This window comes from Rhinatrema bivittatum, chromosome 2, assembly GCF_901001135.1.
Source record: "Rhinatrema bivittatum chromosome 2, aRhiBiv1.1, whole genome shotgun sequence".
NCBI lineage: Eukaryota > Metazoa > Chordata > Amphibia > Gymnophiona > Rhinatrematidae > Rhinatrema > Rhinatrema bivittatum.
Genome location: NC_042616.1, coordinates 89996812 through 90016368, shown reverse-complemented (window position 1 = coordinate 90016368; position 19557 = coordinate 89996812). Strand labels below are relative to the sequence as shown.

Genomic DNA, 19557 nt, shown 5'->3' with positions numbered 1-19557 from the left:
TTGATAAAGGGTATGCAATGGCTCCTCTATGATAAATTGTAGGAGGACCTTGCGAGACTGGAAGATTGGGCATCGAGATGGCAGTAGAAATTTAATGTAGACAAGTGCTAGGAGATGCATATAGGGAAAAATAATCCATGCTATAGCTACACAATGAAAGGTTTCATGTTAGGCCCACAACAGCATAGAGAAGAGACGGCTGAGGGGGGATATGATAGAGGTCTACAAAATCATGAAAGGGACTTGAACGGTAAATGTGAATCGGTTATTTACTCTTTTGGATAATACAAGGACTAGGGGGCACTCCATGAAGTTAGCAAGTAGGACATTTAAAACAAATCGTAGATGATTCTTTTTCACTCAACACACAATTAAGCTCTGGAATTCATTGCCAGAGGATGTGTTTAAAGCAGTTAGTGTAACTGTGTTTAAAAAAGGAGGAGAAGTGCATAAACTGTTATTAATCAATAGAGAATAGCCAGTGCTTGTTGCCGGCATTAGTAGCATGTGATCTATTTATTGTCTGGGGTACTTGCCAGGTACTTAAGACTTGGATTGGCCAGTGTTGGAAACAGGATAGTGGACTTGATGGACCATATCTTATATACTTCAAAGGTATCAATAATGGAAAAGAAGCAAATCCCATGGTATGAGGTTCCAAGGGGGATAGACTCAGGAGCAACATCAGAAAATATTTCTACAAAGAAAGAGTGGCGAATAGATAGAAAGGCCTCTCAGTGGAGGTGGTGGAGACAGAAATAAATTATTTATTTATGTATTTATTTATTTACTTACTTACTTACAATTTCTTATTAATTGTGTCAACAATCCAAAAGGGCTGCCCAATATGATGTACAATATTAACATACATAATAAAATCAACAAAAAAACCAATATAAACAAGCGAACAAAAATAGTTACAATCTGCAATAACTATCAAATTTCTCCCCTGTCTCTCCAATCATTACTATACAAAGGTAACCATCAACAGCAAACATGATAGAATTCAAGAAAGCATAGGCTAAGCTCATAGGAATTCTGGTTGTGAAGAGATGGGAAAGCGAAAAATCAGCTGGGATCTATGGAGCTGCACCAAGAATGAAATTGGGCAGACTAGACGGACGTTAAGAATCTTATCTGCCATCGTATTCTATGTTTTTATGTAAGACAAGGGACATTTGGCCCATCCTGTCCACCCAGTTACCCTTGCCTACATTACTGTAGCTGATGGTATCTTCTAGCTGTCAAGCTGTCAAGGGGTTGTGATCAATACGGACACTTGAGATAAGTTATGAAGGTTTTTTGCTCTCTTGACGTTGTTTTGAATTAAGGTTTTGTGCCGATATCCTGAAATGGGGCCTTCATGGTGATGGGACTTATTTTTAAAGTAATGACAAAAAAGAAAAAAATTAACATTAAAGCAGAATTAAATAAATAAAATTAAAAGTGGACCAAAAGGACACACAGCTTGTTGGTTTTTTCAAGTTGTATCCATGAAGGTCCAACAAACTTAACAGTGAATTCTATTGCAAGTATTAAAAATTACACTGGGGAGTATTGTTTTTTGGATATATTTTTGGTGTTTTTTTGGATATTTAAGTATCTAAGCTTGACAGCCTACAACAGAGTGGACAGTAACACTGCTCCAAGGATTAGGTTTTGAATATCGTTTCATCCATGAATGCTTCCTTTTGTCCACTGAATGCTTCCAGGACTGATATTTTAAAATAAATGAAGGAAAATATTGCCCCTTTTCTTACAAATTTGGTTAATCTATCAATGGCTGAAGGGCTGGTGCCTGCTTCTTTAAAACAAGCTTTGGTATGGCCACTTTTAAAAGCCGAATTTGGACTCATCCAACTTCACTATCGACCAATATCTTTTATACCATTTTTGACAAACATTGATGAGGCTTGTTTTTAAATGACTCTGTGACTTTCTTGAGGACCACCAAATACTGGACTCTTTTCGGTTTGGTTTCAGAAAAGCCCTTAGCATAGAGATTATTTTGCTGTCACTAGTCGATTCGAGTAGAAGATGGCTCAACAGTGGAAAGAAGTACAGTATATTTTGGTAACTCTTGACATTTTATCCAAATTTGACACTGTCGACCATACAATTCTTCTTTATCACCTTAGAGAGCATGGGATTTCTGATTTGATTCTGGATTGGTTCAGACCTTATTTGGTCAGACGTACTTGGCACATTAGCTTCATTCAAAATGCTCTGCCTAGCACCTAGTTAGCATGGGTGTGCCTCAGGGCTCTGCCCTTTCAGCACTTCTATTCAACTTCTACTGAACTCCTGGGGGAATTCTGAGAAAAAAAAAATTTAGTTCTGCTGCCAAAAATTGAAAATTCTGCAAAATTCTGCATACTTTTATATTGGTCAAAACTGTTGCAGTTCTGGCCGCGAGCACCGCAGCCAGGCCCTTACCTCCGGGTTCCCGGACCTGCTCCCGCTTCCTGAGGCCTAGTTTGCGGCCTGGTTGGCGGCGTCCCCGCTGGGGCTGCGACGCTGCGAGCCCTCCCATGGACGCCCGGCTCCTAGGCGCACACGCGTGCCACTTGGGCGCTTTTCTAGGCCGTTTCCCGCCAGTGGTGACTCCGCCCAACTTCTGACGTCAGACGCCGTGGCCTTGATAAGCTGGCCGCAGCCATCTAGTCTTTGCCTTGCAATGGGTTAGCCTCCTGGTTTCCTGTTGCGCTGTGCCCCGGAGTGACTCGCTTCGCTTCGTCGCTCCGTTTTTGCTACAGTACTTGCTTGGTTCCTGCCTGCCTGCTACAGTACCTGCCCGTTTCCTGCCTGCTTGCTACAGTCCCAGCTTGCCTGCTACTATTCCTGCCTGGTTCCAGAACCAGAACCACATACAGTATTGCTACTGTCTTAGTCTGATTCCAGTTACCTGTCCTGATCCACAACCCGCCTAAGTCCCAGCGGTCGGGCCCCTATGGGCTCCTCCCGGGGGGGGGGGGGGGGCTTCGGCTTCCAAGGGTGAAGCCACCTAAGTCCCAGCGGTTGGGCTCCTACGGGCTCCTCCCGGGGGAGTACCAGCTTCCAGGGTGAAGAGCATCTACGTCCTGCCTGAACATCTGCCTCCAGGCCTGCTATTCACTAGAGACATTGACCACCTTTCCCAGTCTCCAGCAGGCCGGCCCAAGGGTCCACTAAACAGAGACTCCCATAACAAAAACAACACAATATACATGTCAATCTTTAAGTAATTAATTTTAAATGTAATACAGAAAAAAATATTACTTAAAGATGCAGAGTTTTAAATATTTTGAGCAGAATTTCCCTAGAAATACATTGAAATAATGTCCCTGCTACCCACTGTCCCTGCTTCCCTGGCCAGTATCCTTTCACTTTGCCTTCTCAGGCCTCACAGCTCCTCCAGCCTCCACTATCTCTCCCCTTCCCCGCTAGGCTCAACGCCTTCCATTCTATCTCCACTCCCAGAGTTTGACCCCTTTCTCAGTATTGCCCCTCACACAGGGTCCCTTTGTTCCTCTCTCTCACACACACAGGCTCCCTCTTTCTCTCTCGTACACATACATACCCTCACATATGTGCCCTTTCTCTCTCATGCATACACCCTCACACAGGCTACCTATCTCTCTTTCTCATTTTCTCTCATACACCCCTGCACATTGGCTCCCTCTCTCTCTCACACACACACACACACACACACACACACCCCTATACACAGGCTTCTTCTCTCACAAACAAGCACCCTCACGCACCCAGATTCCCTTTTTCACGCACACCAGCTCCCAGTCTCTCACACACATACACATTCCTTCACAATCACCTCACAAAGACTCCCTCTCTGTGGCACACACACACACACACACACCCTCATTCATGCTCTCTCACACACACAGACACACACACACACACACCCTCACTCATGCTCTCTCTCTCTCTCACACACTCACACACACATCCCTACACACAGCCTCATAGTCTCTCACACAAACAACCTCTGCACACTCTCACTGGCCTGCTCCATTCGCTGCATGCTTGGACTTGCACCTCCAACTTCGCCGTGAGCGAGTTTGGCTCCATTCATGGCATGCCGGGACTTGCACCATCTTCGTTGCGAGCAGGATGCATGCCACTTGCAGCACGCCGGGGCCTTCTCCTTCTTCAACACAATGTGGCATGCCGGGGCTTGCTCTTTCTTCACCGTGAGAGAGATGTGCTCTGCTTGTGGCACGTTGGGGTCTTCTCCATCTTTGCTGTAGTGGGATGGGGTCTGCTCATGGCACTCCGAGGCCTGTTCCAAATTCTGCACAGGAGGGGAATTCTGTGCAAATTCTATGCTCCGCAGTAGCACAGAATTCCCCCAGGAGTATATATTGCACCAGTTTGCAAAGTCCTTGCTGGTTTGTGCGAAAGTTATCATTTGTATGCGGACAACATACAATTTTATATTCCTTAGGGTTCATCTTGGGATGAAACTTCTGCACTAGTTTCCTGCTGTCTGTCCGCAATCAGACAATAGCTGACTCAGAAAAAGTTGGCCCTGAACCTGTCCAAGACCAAAATAGTGATTTTGCAGCACAGTGCCCTGATAGAAGTGTCTCTATGTATGAAAGTTGAAAATATTTGGGTTCAGGTCACATCACAAATCAAAAGTCTAGGTGAATACATTGATGCTGGTCTTGATTTCAAAGAGCATATTAAATTAGTGATTTGGAATGGCTTCTTCAAATTGCGGGTATTATGCGGTCTGAGGTCTTTACTTAGACAGGCTGATTTTCCTGCAGTAGTCCAAGCAGTGATGATGCCGGTATGAGTCTACCTGGAACATCTATTCAGTCTCTTCAGCTTTTGCACAACACTATGACCTGACTGATTTCCGGTTGTGGGATTCACAACCACATTTCCCCGGTATTGTGTGAGCTGCACTGGCTGCCCATTCAGTGGCTGATAATTTATGTTGTGTTCGTGGACCCTTGGGCTGGTTGGGACAGAGGATAGAGCGCTGTGGAGGTCCACAGCAAATGTCCCAACCAGGAGGCGGTTCGGAGACTTGGAGCAAGCTGAGATACTGGACTACGGTGGAGTCCTATGTGTCCAAGGACTCGATACCCACTGGGAGGATGGACGAATCTTCACCCTGGAGACTGGCACTCCCCCGGGAGGAGCCCTTAGGAGTCCAGCTGCTGGGACTTTTGGAGATTCACCCTGGAAGCCGAAGTCCCCCCAGGAGGAGCCCGTAGGGACATGGCCGCTGGGACTTAGGTGACTCCCTGAAGGTGGAAGATGGTCCGGATGCAGGCGCCTCCTGCAGGTCGTGGTTTCCGGATGGCTGGCGCCTCCAGCAGGTCGTAGGTAATCCAGAAGTTGGTCCAGGAGTCTGAGTCCAAGAGCGGTCCGCAGCCAGTCCAGGGGTCGGTATCCAGAGAGCGGTCCAAAGCCAATCCAGAGGTCGAAGTCCAGAGAGCGGTCCAAAGCCAGTCCAGGGGTCAGGGTCCAGAAGAATCAATCCAGCAAGGAGGGCAAGGCAGAAGCGGGATGAAGAGAACACCAGGAACGCAGCAACAGCAGGCCGAAGACCAGGAACCTTGTTGCAAGGCACTGGAGTGATCTAGCTGCAGGGTACTTATACCCTGAGGGCATCTGATGTCATCCACAGCCAGAGTGAGGTTTTTCCGCGCTGGCCCCTTTAAATGGGGCTCCTCCCCGCGCGCGCACGTCAGGGGGCGGGGCCAGCCGTGCCGGAGCGTCGGCGTCTCTCCCAAGGAGGGAGAGACGCGCTGGAGGGCTTGCAGGCCCGAAAAAGGCTGGAAACGGCCCGGGCTGCCCCCGAGGTAGGTGGAGGGACCGGGGCACGGCCCGGGACCGCAACATTTATAATGTAGTCCTGATGATAAGTGGTTATCAATGGATTCATTTGTGTAGGCTAATGCTATATTGTGCATATATAATCCCTCAAGCTCTTTGAGATCATCTGCTGGATGTTCCTTCTATGTGCCACGCAAGGCTGGCTGTGACATAAACATAGTGGTAAAGAAGAAAAACACAAGAACAGCTTTGCTAAAAGAAGTGTCAATACCAAAAGATTATTCTGTATAATATATGAGGAGAGAGATACTCAAGTACCACAAGATACATTCAGAGACCAAGAAAATGCAGCAGAAATATTCAGAAATAGTCCCAACTGTATTTGGCACCACTGGCCTAGTTAAAAAATTCCCAGGTACGCCTTCATATGATCTCCAGAAGGAGGCTCATTGACCCAATGCAAGTACTAAGAAAAGCACTAGCAGTAAATTTGGAGATTCAGATCATATCCGACATGCTCTGGTTAATGAGTGATGTTCATTCCTCTCATGGTATGCACAAAGTTAACCCATTTGGAGACACTACCCCCAGAGTGCAGTGTTCAGTTCTGAAGTTCATACTTCCTGAAGGATATAGAGAGGCAAGAGACGGTGCAGAGAAAGGCAATCAAAATAGTGCTGGATCTGACTAAAAGCCCTATGAAATGAAATTGAAATACCTCAGTATGTATACCCAAGAAGAGAGGAGAGCCAGGGGAGATATGACAACATTTAAATACCTGAAAGTATAAATGCTCAAGAAGCAAATCTTTTTCAATGGAAATGAAGTTCGTAAAGCTGGGGGTCATGATATGAAACTCCAAGGGCGTAGACTCAGAAACAACATCAAAGTATTTTTTCATGGAGTGGGTGGTGGATGCCTGGAATATCCTTCCAGAGGAGGCAGTAGAGACAAAAATGTTAATGGAAATCAAACAACATTGGGATAAACTCAGAGGATAAACTCCATGCAGCACTGAAGAAGCTGCATGGAGCGGCATTTCAGCCCATAACAGTAGTGGTATGCCTACTTTGTCTCTGCTTGCAGGAATACATTGAGGTAACCTGCACAGAGTGGCAGTTAACAATCCTAAACAGCAGTGGCATGGTTGTGCCAGGGTGTTGAGTATTGGTTTTGTGACAAACAAGGTTGAGGATGGCAGGGCCTGAAATAGCCTACTAACAGAAGAGGTGGGGGCCATCACTCTGGAAGATTTTTCGCATGATTGAGACAATGGTGAGAAAAAGGTTGAGAGGACAGGTAAGGGGCATGGGGGAGTTGGAGTTGCCAAGGGATTTTCTTTCTGCATATACCTCTGTAATCCCTTTTCGGGGAATAGTGCTGATTCGAAAGGGCCATAAAAGAATTTCTTTATGTGAGCTAGCTCCTCAGTCCTTTCCCCAACTCTTTTGTTTCCCAAGGGGGGGATTCATCTCTATACGGGGAAGGATTACCTTATGGGCCCAGGCATTGGAAACCTTCTGTGTGTGTGTGTTACCCCTGCTCTTTGGAAAAGGTACCTGGACAAAACTGGATGGGTGTTCAAAATAATATTTACTGATATTGATTGTAAGAAAATCAATAAGGTAAATAAATAAAATGTCCAAATGCATTCAGATTGCTTGTCTTTGATGTAGTACAAGTTTAACAGATATGGAAGTGTCCCTTTTTACTGAAACTTGGAATTTGTAATCCATCCATAGAGTGGAAGGAATGTTTGACCCAAGGAGCTGGTGTATTCTAACCAGGGCAGATGTCCCTTGACCCAACAGTACCTGATTCCAGAAGGGCACTCTTTTTATCTTCACCTGCCTGTGTCCCGTGTCCCAGGGTGGAAACTCCAGTTGGGGGTCTCCTGATGGTCATCTTAGCTAACTCCTCCTCAAAAGAATAGGTCACTGTCGCTCCTGAGGGAAGGAATAATTCTGGAACAGCTATCACAGTAAGATCTGGGCAAGGAAGGGGGCAGCAAAAATACTTCCTTTCCAAAAGATAAAAATTCAATCTGGCAAAAACACGATCTAATTCACAGGTCTCTGCAACTGCCTCTTATAGGGGCGAAGGGGTGTATAGATCCCCTCCTGCACCTCTGGAAAGGGGGATGTGGCCTCCTAGAAGGTTCATGTCAAAAACAGCAAAAATTCTAATTCTCCGATATAAAAATAGAAAAAGAACACACTCTCTACCCTCTTCCCTCCAGTCTATCACCAAGCTGGCAGGGCAGGGCCTCTCCCTTCTTTGCCAAGCTGAGTGCCTAACTGTGGAGAGCACACTGAACCCACCTCTCTCCTCTCTGAAAACAAAGCTACGCTGCCTCCTAGTCACATGGTCTATGCCTGACTGCCTATTCTGCAAGCCTCTGGGGGAGGTGAAGTATTGAATGGAATAGCCTGTAATGCTGGTGAGCATAGTTCTCGCTAATCTGAGCACGTGGGCGATAGCTCATACGTTTCAGAGTGTTGCTGACATGCATTTTTCATTGTGCTGTTTACAGAAATGCAACGTTAATACTGGTGCTCAAAAATTGTTGGTTTGAAAACTTGTTGCTCACATGAAGAAAACTTTGCATGCACTTAGTCATTCCTTGGAGGGAAGACTGCTGGTGACTGGGGACTAGGGCCATCTACTGGAGACCAAGGTGTCTCTATGCCTATATTGAATGAATCTCTACTGGGCAGACTTAATGGACCATTTTGGTCTTTACCTGCTATCATTTACTATGAGGTCCATATTGAAAAGGGTTTGGCTAAGTGCCCCTTAGCGATAGAACAGCACTTTGTCCTTGATATGATTATAAATTAGTGGATCACTGTTTCTAGTGGTGGTCATATAGAGTTAGTTTGTCACAGTTAGTTACACCACACGATGGAATCATGGAAGCATATCTTTAGTTTTTCCTAAGCACAAGTAGCAGATGTGCTCAAAGAACAGTCCCTACTTACTGAACCCAGTTCTATCAATCAAGAATCTGCCTGGGATGAATATATGCGTCTTTCAAAAAAGATGATCTGCACTGAATTGCACGGAGCTACATTAGTCGAATATGTGAAGTTGCAAATTATCCCGAGGGGTTTAAGGATGCAAAAAGATCCCATGCTATTTAATGAAGATCCGGAATTTGTAAAAATGTGGTATGCGATCCTAAATAAATGTTCGCTGGACTTGATATTACTCATTATAGGGAGAGTGAAAACATGTATGAAGGATCTCATGGAACAAACACAAATGACATTGGAGCAAATTAAAACAGATTCAGCCTTGACAACATTCGATGATAAAATGAGTGAGTTCCAGACTACGTTTGACCAATTCCGTACCTGTATTAAAAATGGCAAAATAGCCAAGTTGAAACGAGATCAAATGGATTATAAATTAGATAGAGCCTATCACTGGACAGGAACTAAAACACAGGCAAAGAAAGTTAAATTCACTTTCTCGTCCGACGACAATTCAAGTGGTACAGATGAAGGGGATGACAGTACCACTGTTGATACAAATAATGGAGACATTGGAGCCACTACAGCCAATAACACCATAGCCCAAAGAGGCAACCGATGAACCTATCGAGGTAAAGGGAGAAAATCTGATCGGGGAGAAGCAGTGGCACCACATCAAACGAGACAACAGAAAAAATGACAGACAGTTGGTCAAGGGAAGGATGAGGCACATGATAAAGCGGTAGTAAATTTATCTTCCATACCCTTGACCACATCACAGCTGGCAGTGTTACATCAAGGACTCTCCTACGTACCCATTACTAAACACTCAGAATTCGAAAGCCATATTTTTATCCAGCGATTCATCCGCAAATTAAATCTGAAATTAAATTTTTCAGACAAACAACACGGCAGTTCGGACATTTCAGTGGTGAAGCCGAAGCCCAATTGGATACCCCTGGGTTCAGTAGACCCTCACATACAGACTTTTCATGAACTAGTTTTGAACGATCTGTCTCTTTATGAATCTAAAGCAGTGAAATGGCCCCAAAACCTTCCACAGGAGCAAATGGAAGCATTAGAAAGCCTGTCCAGTTCTACACAAATTATCATCAAACCCACGGACAAGGGGGGCACTGTGTTCATCCAGGACAGGAGACATATGTTGACAAATTATTGACACATTTACAAGATACCAGATATTATTAGCTGACACAGAATGACCCCACAAGGACATTGGTATCAAAAACTAGAGGAAGTGGTACAGAGGGAAATCAGTTTAACACAAAAGGAAAAAGATTTCCTCATGGTGACACACCCCAGGAGACCAGTTATATACTCAGTACCCAAGATCCACAAAAGCATGGAATCACCTCCGATTCATCCAATAGTGACACAGAATGGATCCGTACTAGAACTGGTGGCCACCTTTGTTGACATCTTCTTGCAACCTTATGTTCAGCAAGTTCCCTCATATATAAAAGATACAGCACACTTCTTAAGATCATTAAACTCATTAGGGGTCAATCTGGAAACCATGAGCATGGTAACTATGGACATCAGTTTGTTATATACCAACATTCCACAGACCAGCTCATTGGGGGATAGTGGAACAGGTTCTGGCACAGCGAGGCACTTCACAAAGAATCAAAACCAGTTTCCTCATGGAACTGGTAGAAATAGATTATTTAACAATTACTTTTGGTTCGGACAAGACTGTTATCATCAAACCCATGGTATTCCCATGGGTTCCCCATTAGCGCCGGCAGTGGCTAATCTATATGTAGCTCACTTTGAAGATATCCACATAAACACATCCCAATGGTGGAAAGACATCAAGTGTTGGTATTGCTTCATTGATGATATCTTTTTCATATGGGAAGGATTCAACAATCAGTTGCAATGTTTTCTTGAATGGGTTAACACTGTTGATCTCAATTTAGAATTCACAGCCCATGTCTCCAAACATTACACAACATTCCTGGATGAGACCATCAATGTACAGGATGGCCAGTTTCAGACCACCATTCATCGCAAATCCACAGATCGTAATAATTTACTAAGATTCTCAAGTCACCATGCACTCAGCTTTAAGATGGGGCTCCCAGTGAGCCAATACTTTAGAGCAAGACGCATATGCTCTACAGAAGAAGGCTTTGAGGCCCAAGCAAATATTTTACAAGGATATCCACAGAAAGCCATTACCCAGGCACACAGGAGAGCCAAATTTAGTGACCGACAAGCACTATTACAGTACAAACCAAAAAAGGAAGAGGTTAGACTAACATGCGTATTACGACAATCCACAGCAGTTGGAACCATCATTACTGCAATTAAATGACACTGGCATGTACTTTCCCTCCATGATGTGTTCAAGGAGCCTCCGATGTTCGCTATGGCCCGTGGTAGAAATATCAGGGATAAAATAGTCCATACTCAACTTAACACATTAGCAACATCAGAAACAGTTACAGGCCATCAGATGTGTGGTCACTGCAGCTGGTGTATTCAGACATTGACTGGAGTATTATGGGAGGATCCAGTCACAAAATATAGAGTTTGGAGAAGATCGAATACAGACTGTAATTCAAATAACGTCATCTATGCCGTAGTATGCCCTTGTCCAAAGATTTATATAGGTCGTACAACACGCCCAATTAGAGTAAGATTGGGCGAACATAAATCGAGATTCAACACGGCAAAAATGACTGCCCCCATGGTTCATCATCTTAAAGAGGAGGGCCACACCATTCCTGAACTAAAATGAACCATTTTAGAGCAAATAAATATACCGCAACGGGGCAGGGACATCGGAGCTAAACTCAATCATCGCGAGGCTTTCTGGATATACACATTAGCATCATCATCTCCGAGAGGCATGAATGACGAGTTAAACTTAAACACTTTATTGTAGCTCAATAAATAGTGTAAAATGGGAATCAATGGTGCCTCTCCCGTGCAGTGTTACAGCCATACAAGGCTTTTTTTAGTGAAGCACCGCCAATAGACCTGTTACACAGATCAATGGAGGAGGTATTGTGGTAGATTGTGCCTTCCAGGTCCGCACAATCAGTGCGGCCCAACAGAGGAGGCAATTAAGTAATTCTCCATCAGGTCCGATTTAAGACACCACGTCACTCAGGATACACCCCTTTATGCGAAATAAGCGCAAGTCGGCACACAGGTGAATATGGTACCACATTACTGAGTGGTAGAGGTTCTGATAGGTGCTTTTAAATTTGAAGGGCACCCATTGGCTCCAGAGGTACACCCAGGTGTTGGCTTTTAAGAGGAAGTAGCATTATGAACAGGTTCAGTAGATGTTTCCCGACATCTGTTGGAAGGCATGGAGTGGCGAAGAGGTATGCAACATTGGTAACTTGAAGACAAAAAATATAGCGAGGCAAGAACCCTGCTTGTTTGAGATTTTCATTGTGAGACCCCCCTGAAGAAAGATGTATAGTCTGAAACACGAGTGTGTCGGGATTGAGTTTTATTATCAAAGGAAGCCAACACACAGGAAGTCGGAAGGTACCCGCTTTAAATGATCACAAACTTTAAATTTTAATTTACAAGTTTACCTTTCCTCGTGAACAGATCAGAGCCAACAACATGACGGATGTCATTAGATTTTTGGGACTTTATTGTCAATATGTTTCATAAAACATTTTGTAAAAATTAACACGGAGGCGGTAGGAGGTTAATGATTATAACTTGCAACAAATTGGTGCGGGGACACCTACACTATATATGAAACCTTCTACTTTTTCCAAAAATATTTTTTTTCAGACAGCAAAATAAGTTATTTTAAAATAAATTGACCCACATAGTGTGTAGGTATTGGAAATAACCACGGAAGCAACATAAGATATTAATAAACTAAACAAAAAAAATTTTTTCCACAGCGATGGAACAGCACTTTGTTCTTGATATGATTATAAATAAATGCCAGCTTAGCCAGACCCCGGATTTTCAAACTTCCACCAGTTTCACTGGTCCCAAGTTATCCAACTAAGTAGTTAGCCAGCTAACTGCCTAGCGGGATAATTTAGGGGTGTTCCGGACAGAGTAAAATTATACAGCCAAGTTAGATTATATTAAGGCATCATCCGGCTAAGCTTTCCAGGCTTCTCTAACTCTAGCTAATAAACGTTCTATCCTCGGTGCCGTCAGATGATGTCACCCACTGATTCATGCTGCTTGTCCATGGAGAATACAATTCAGCTGTCTACTGAATGATCTGATTGTTCTTTATGCTTTTATCCCTTGTGTATTCTTGTACTGAGTTCCACTCAGTCTCTCTCTTCTATCACATACGACGAAAACTGATTTGCTTCTCAACGGACACTCTTCCTGTTCTGTTCTGCCGCCAAGCTTTTATCCACAAAGATGCTGGCTCTTCAGTTTCTATGCATCAGCAGTTGAAGAGGAATCAAAGACCAAAAGAAGTGCATATATTCCATTCTGGTGGGGCACAACATGAATTCATATCATCTGCCATTTGGCGCTGCTAGTTTAACTCAAATGCTGATAAAACTGACAGAAAAAAATGAAAGTCGATTTACAGTCCAACTTACGATTATAAAGTAACATTTTCTCGTAGCTTGGTGGCAGTGCAAAGCTGACTGACTTCTTGATAAACACTCTGAGTGGATTGCTGAGCCATGGCATGGGAGGAGGCAGGTTGTTCTTTCTGTAAGGGCAGCCGGGACCCAAGAGCAGTGCAGGACTTTGCTAGAGAGGGGTTGGGAAAAGCACAGGAGGTAGCAGGTCTTGGGCCCTGTGGGTGGGGGGGAGGAGAAATGCAGGAGATGGCAAGGCTTGAGCTCTGTGAGGGCTGCTTGAAGCTGGAAACAGCAGCAGGAATCACAAGTCTTGGATTGGCAGGAGCTGGGAACAGGAGCAGGAAATGGACCAGGCAGTTTTTCAGCCATCCAGGGCTACAGGGGAACCAGAAACAATGCAGGAGGCAGCTCTTTGGCCGTGCAGAGGTTGCTAGGAGCCAGAAGCCGAGTGAGAGTAGCATGGGGGCTGTGAGGAACTACAGGTCTTCAGCTCCAAGGACTGCAGGGAAGCACTGAAGGAAGCAGGACTTTGCCTGCAGCAAGGCATGGACTGGAGTATTGAGATTCTGGGAGTTGTAAATCTTTAACAATGTTGACTTTGGTCTTACATGTTGCCCAAGAATTTTTGCTGACCTAGGCATAGGCTTATAAATACAGACCTAGGCATAAACTTTCATTCACAGCTACCTGAAGGGTTTTTCTCTTATTTTCTAATCTCCCATATAACCCAGCCATTGCAGTGACAGTTTGACCAGGGATTAGAGGCCACAGCTCCCTCCACAAGCTGGTACACGTGCACACCAGCTCAGGCCAACAGTTGTCTCCATTGTGCAATGGTAGAGTTCCCCAGCCCAGGGGCAGTGAGCAGGGCCTCCACAGCCTGGGAAGCAGAAGCTAGGCCTGGGAGTCAAACCTGGGTCATTTGCACACTGTGGCTGAGCCAGCAGGTCAGCCCACATCTTTACCTTTTCAAGTCTGTCCATGTTACGTTTACAGTGCAGGCAGGTCACCAATATGGCAGCCCTCCTTTGAACTGCCTCCACCTTATCAATGTCATTTTTGTAGATGTGGTGTCCAGAACTGGACACAATATCAAAGCAGGGACTCAACAGAGACTTTTACAGTGGTAATATTACTGCTATCTTTCTATCAGTGATGCTTCCATTTGTGAGCTAAAGCCTACCATTATTTATTTATTTATTTATTTATTTAAATGCTTTATATGCCGTCATTCCATGTGAGAATCACTAGTGCATAATAATTACTTTGGCATATCAATTGGCCACTTTTCAGATTATCGGATCTGCTCTCCGGTTCCCATTTCTGTTTGGTGATTGATAATTCTTCCTCACCTATGGTGTTTAGCCTTTTGGATTTCTGACCTCAAAGCATGATTTAAAAAAAATTAAGTCAAGGCATACATGCTAAGCCCTTAATTATTCTTCTAGTTTTTAAATTCATATTGCATTTTTTTTTTACTCCTTCTGGCATGTCTGCTCTGACTTATCCTCTGTAAACACGCAATGTCCCTTCTAGTCCTTCCACAATGCCACCTGTGATGAAGACCAGGCCTAGTAGTACTACTGCAGAAAAAGACCAGAAAATCTGAATAGATTTTGAACTTCATGCATCAGTAATGCAGTGCTGTTGTAAAGAAAGCTAACATCATGTTAAGACGCCTGAAGCAATTATTCCATTCTGCTTAATATTGGTAATGGCAAGCTTGGAGTACTGTGTCCAGTTTTGGGACTCATGCTTCAGAAAGAACATTTTAAAATTGGAGAGTCCAGAGGAGGCCAAACATTATATATAACATGGTCTGTATAATGTGACCTATAAGGAGGAGGAGTTGGGCTGATTTAGCCTGGAAGGAACATGTCTGAGGAGTAGATATTTTTGGATACCCAGAAGGTGGTACAGCGATCTCTTTCGTCATTTAGTTTCCTTTCCAGAGGTCTTCAGCCTTACCGGGCTGCTACAGGTTTCTAAGGCTCATATTTCCACGCTCTTATCTTCCCTTCATTTGCAACTTCATCACATCTCTAAAATCTGTTCTGCTCTCACATGTGAAGCATGATTGTCTTCTCCTCCGTGACGTCTTTTTTTTTTTTTATCCCAGTTTGATTTCTGTTAACAGCCTCCTCCGTGGTCTCTTTGTTCTCATCTTATCCAAAATGCTGTAGCTTGAATTCTTGTATGTCTTCCTTGTCACATACTGACTCCTGGTGAAGTGCTGAGCAATGTTTAAGCTTCTTGTTTTTGAGTACAGATGCATTCACAGCAGCTCCTTCTCATCTCTCGTCCTTAATTTTATTATGTTCCACCACATTGTCTTCATTCAACCTCTCGCACTCTTAACCTACATACCTCACACTATGCATTTATTTAAAAATATTTGTTACCTGCCCTTCCTACGTTCAAGGAGGGGTTACAACAAACTTACACAATAAAATGGTAAAAACAATCTGGAATGAAATAAAATTGGACAATAAAAATAAACAATAGCAACATAGATATGCTCTCAGGTGGAACTAGGGCAGAGAGCTGGGAAATTGAAGAATTCTGGCAGGTTAAACAGAATAGGTCCTTTGGACTAGATGGGTTTTCAGGGCTTTCTTGAAAAAATGTGGGCTCTTTAATTAATCTAATTTCCTTCGGAAGAGCATTCCAGGGGAGGAGGCCTGGCAGAAGAAAAAGCACGTTCCCTAATCTCATCACGGTGAGCCACCTTTGGTGAAGGAACATCTAGTAATCCCTGACTTGAAGATCTTAACATTCTAGATGGGGTATGACTTTCCAAGGTTGGAGAGTGAATGTTATGGAGAAGAGTATGAACTATGACAGCCAATTTGTATTGATTCAGTATGAAGTTGGAAGCCAGTTTCACTACACAGGCTTTCTCTTCTTTTTTGCTCTCTTCTTTTGGAACATTCCAGAGTGCCTCCCTCCCTGGCTGTCTTCAGAAGACACTTATGAGCCTTGCTCCTGCTGTATTTTCCTTAAACCTCTTCATTAAGTATTGTACTTTGTGCCGTCAAGTTTTCTCTTCTCAGTTAACTAGTTAATTCTGTTACTTGTGTAAGCCCCTCCCTAACCCACCCTTCTTACTGTACGCCCCTCCTTACTGTACACACAGGAGGACGAGCACTGGCCGTTCCCCTTATAACAGGGGCCAGACTAAGGAATGGTGGTATTATTTTCAAAATGACCCATTTTTGCTAGTTATTTATTGGAAGGTGCCCTGGGTATGACACCCTGTAAATATGGTAAATAAATAAATAAATAAAGAAGAGCAGGTTAAACGTACATTGATCCGAGATGATAGAGGCACTGAGATCCCGACTAAAGGCAGGGAATGGACTAGATTTAACTTGAAGAAATCATTTAAAAAAATAAGGATTTCAAGAAGCCATTTGCATTATTTTGGTTACTGTGAAAATCTGATCTCTTGGAGATTATCAAGGACCAGAAAGTGCTAATGTAGTTAGGTTCACTCTTCCATTGTGTGTTGCTGCCTTCAGTTAGAAACCACTTATGTTGTCTCTGTTGCTTTGGCTGTTATTTTGTAATTATCTGCCATCTGTTCTTGTGAATGCCGATAGTGGAGAAAATCGCTGTTGTTTTGCCTCACATTTTTGTTTCTGTTAATGATCAGTTCACATCTCACAATGGTGGCCAATATTTTACACCAGGTTCTAATGCTGATAATGCCGTGTGGCTGGTCTGAACATATGAAATTTTACGAGTACTCTTCTGTTTTATGAAATTAACGCTAAAGAAAAAAAAAAAAAAAAAGAACAGAAAAAGGCATGATGAAAGTGGAAGGCGGTTTTGTTCATTTTTAATCATTTCACTTCTGACCCCTGCCTGGTGTGGGTACCCTGCTGACGCAGTTCTGTTTTTGAATCGTGTCCCGGAGCTGCACATTCAGTACTCTAGAGTTGTTTATCTAAAGGGGTAACGCCACATGCTGCACTGCTCAGGAGGTAATGTGCTGTTTACATTACTACAAGCGATACGCATGCCAGCCTCTTGACACCTGGAGTTGTCTTCCCGTTTGTGCATTCCTCCTGCTCACCGCCGCTCCATTCCATTCCACCATGAATATAGAGCTGCTGGGAAATAGCCACCAAATGTATTTCTACCTAACAGTAAAGAAAACGACAAGAAGAAAGTGGTGGTCTTTTGAAAGTTGTGGCATGTCTATAGCTCTGTATTGTGCACTTCTCCGGATGCATGCAGAGTTAAGGAGACCTTTTTGCTGGTAGACAGGTGCATCATGGGATACATGCGTTACTGCAAAAAAAAAAAAAAAAAGAAACATTTTGCTTCTCTTCTGCTTTCTTGTTATTCCTGGGTTTCCCTTTCTTTATTGTCCAAAATTGCTTTAACATTTTGTGCCCCTAATACGTATGTTTATTATAGAACTACGTCCTTTTTTGAGTGACACTTTTATATTGAATCATCTTATAAGGCCTGATTTACTAAGGCGTTTCTCGCATTTTCTGTCTGTCGGAAAAATGCTTAGAGAATCAGGCCCATAATATGATCTAGCAAGCTGTACATGCCACAGTGATTAATGGAATTGTATTATCATAGGGCGAGTAGTTTTATAATAGCCTGTGTAAGGCCAAACTGTGCATGTAGAAAGTACATATAGACTTTATCCTACATTTTTAAAGCAGACTAGTGCGCAAGTCTGCTTTGAAAATGATGGGTATGCACACGCCCCCGCATGGCATATGTGTTCATATAAATGTGCATCTGTATGAAAGCATGCCTTCCCTGCCCACCTCCCCTCCCCCCCCCCGTTGCCTCTTTGCAGTGCACAGAAAAGTACGAGTGGAATCCCTTCTGCGTATACCTTTACATGCACAAACCCTGTGGATAATTTTTAAAAGCTGATTTACACGCATAAAATTGGATTTTCTGCACGTAAATACTTGTGAAAATTCAGGCCATAATTTATTAAGTGTTCTCTATTTCAGAATAAAATCAGAACACAATGAGATCAATATTCAAAATGGGTTTTTTTTCTGGCTAAATTTGGGACTTAGCCAACAAACCTGGTGTTTTAAATATCTTCCCTCGCTGACTGGATAAGTTTTAGCCATGTCGATTATTACCTGGCTATAACTTATCTGGATAAAAGAGGCGTTCTGGGGGTGGAGCTTAAACGTAGCAGGTAGTTTAGCCAGCTAAACCTGGTTATGCTCAAAGCAGTCCTAAAATTATCTGAATACGTATAACCCTACCCTGATACATTCAAAATATAGCCAGGAAACTAGAAGTGTATGCAGCAATGTTGCTGTCAAACGGGCCGATACAGTAAAGTCCACGGGAGAGCGTCCCTAGCATCCATGGGAGAGTGTCCCTAGTGCCTCCTTTTGGATCGGAGCAGCAGCTGTTGGGTTTGACAGCCGACGCTCAATTTTGCCGGCATCGGTTCTCGAGCCCGCTGACAGCCACGGGTTCGGAAACTGGATGCCGGCAAAATTGAGTGTCTGGTTTTTGACCTGACAGCCGCTGGCCGACTTCAATTTTTTTTTTTTTTTACTTTTGGTAACTTTCGGGACCTCCGACTTAATATCGCCATGATATTAAGTCGGAGGGTGCACAGAAAAGCAGTTTTTACTGCTTTTCAGTGTACTTTCCCAGTGCCCGAAGAAATTAGCGCCTACCTTTGGGTAGGCGCTAATTTCTGAAAGCAAAATGTGCGGCTTGGCTGCACATTTTGTTTTCTGAATCGCGCGGGAATACCTAACAGGGCCATCAACATGCATTTGCATGTTGCGGGCGCTATTAGGTTCGGGGGGGTTGGACGCGTGTTTTCGGCCCCTTACTGAATAAGGGGTAACACTAGCACGTCGAAAACGCGCGTCCAATAGAGGGTTAACAGTGCGCTGAAAGTCCTAACCTCTTTAGTCTTTCCTCATAAGGGAGCTGTTCCATTCCCTTTATCATTTTGGTTGCCCTTCTCTGTACCTTCTCCAACGCAATTATATCTTTTTTGAGATGCGGCGACCAGAATTGTACACAGTATTCAAGGTGCGGCCTCACCATGGAGCGATACAGAGGCATTATGACATTTTCCGTTTTATTCACTATTCCCTTTCTAATAATTCCCAACATTCTGTTTGCTTTTTTGACTGCCGCAGCACACTGAACCGACAATTTCAATGTGTTATCCACTATGAAGCCTAGATCTCTTTCTTGGGTAGTAG

The 19557-nt window shown here is 43.7% G+C and overlaps 1 protein-coding gene across 9 annotated transcripts in view; it reads left to right on the top strand.

The window, feature by feature from the left end:
- The window catches only part of PRKAG2 (protein kinase AMP-activated non-catalytic subunit gamma 2), a 751594-nt gene that overhangs the window by 494080 nt on the left and 237957 nt on the right, over positions 1 to 19557 (top strand). The gene's annotated exons all lie outside the window — the stretch shown is intronic.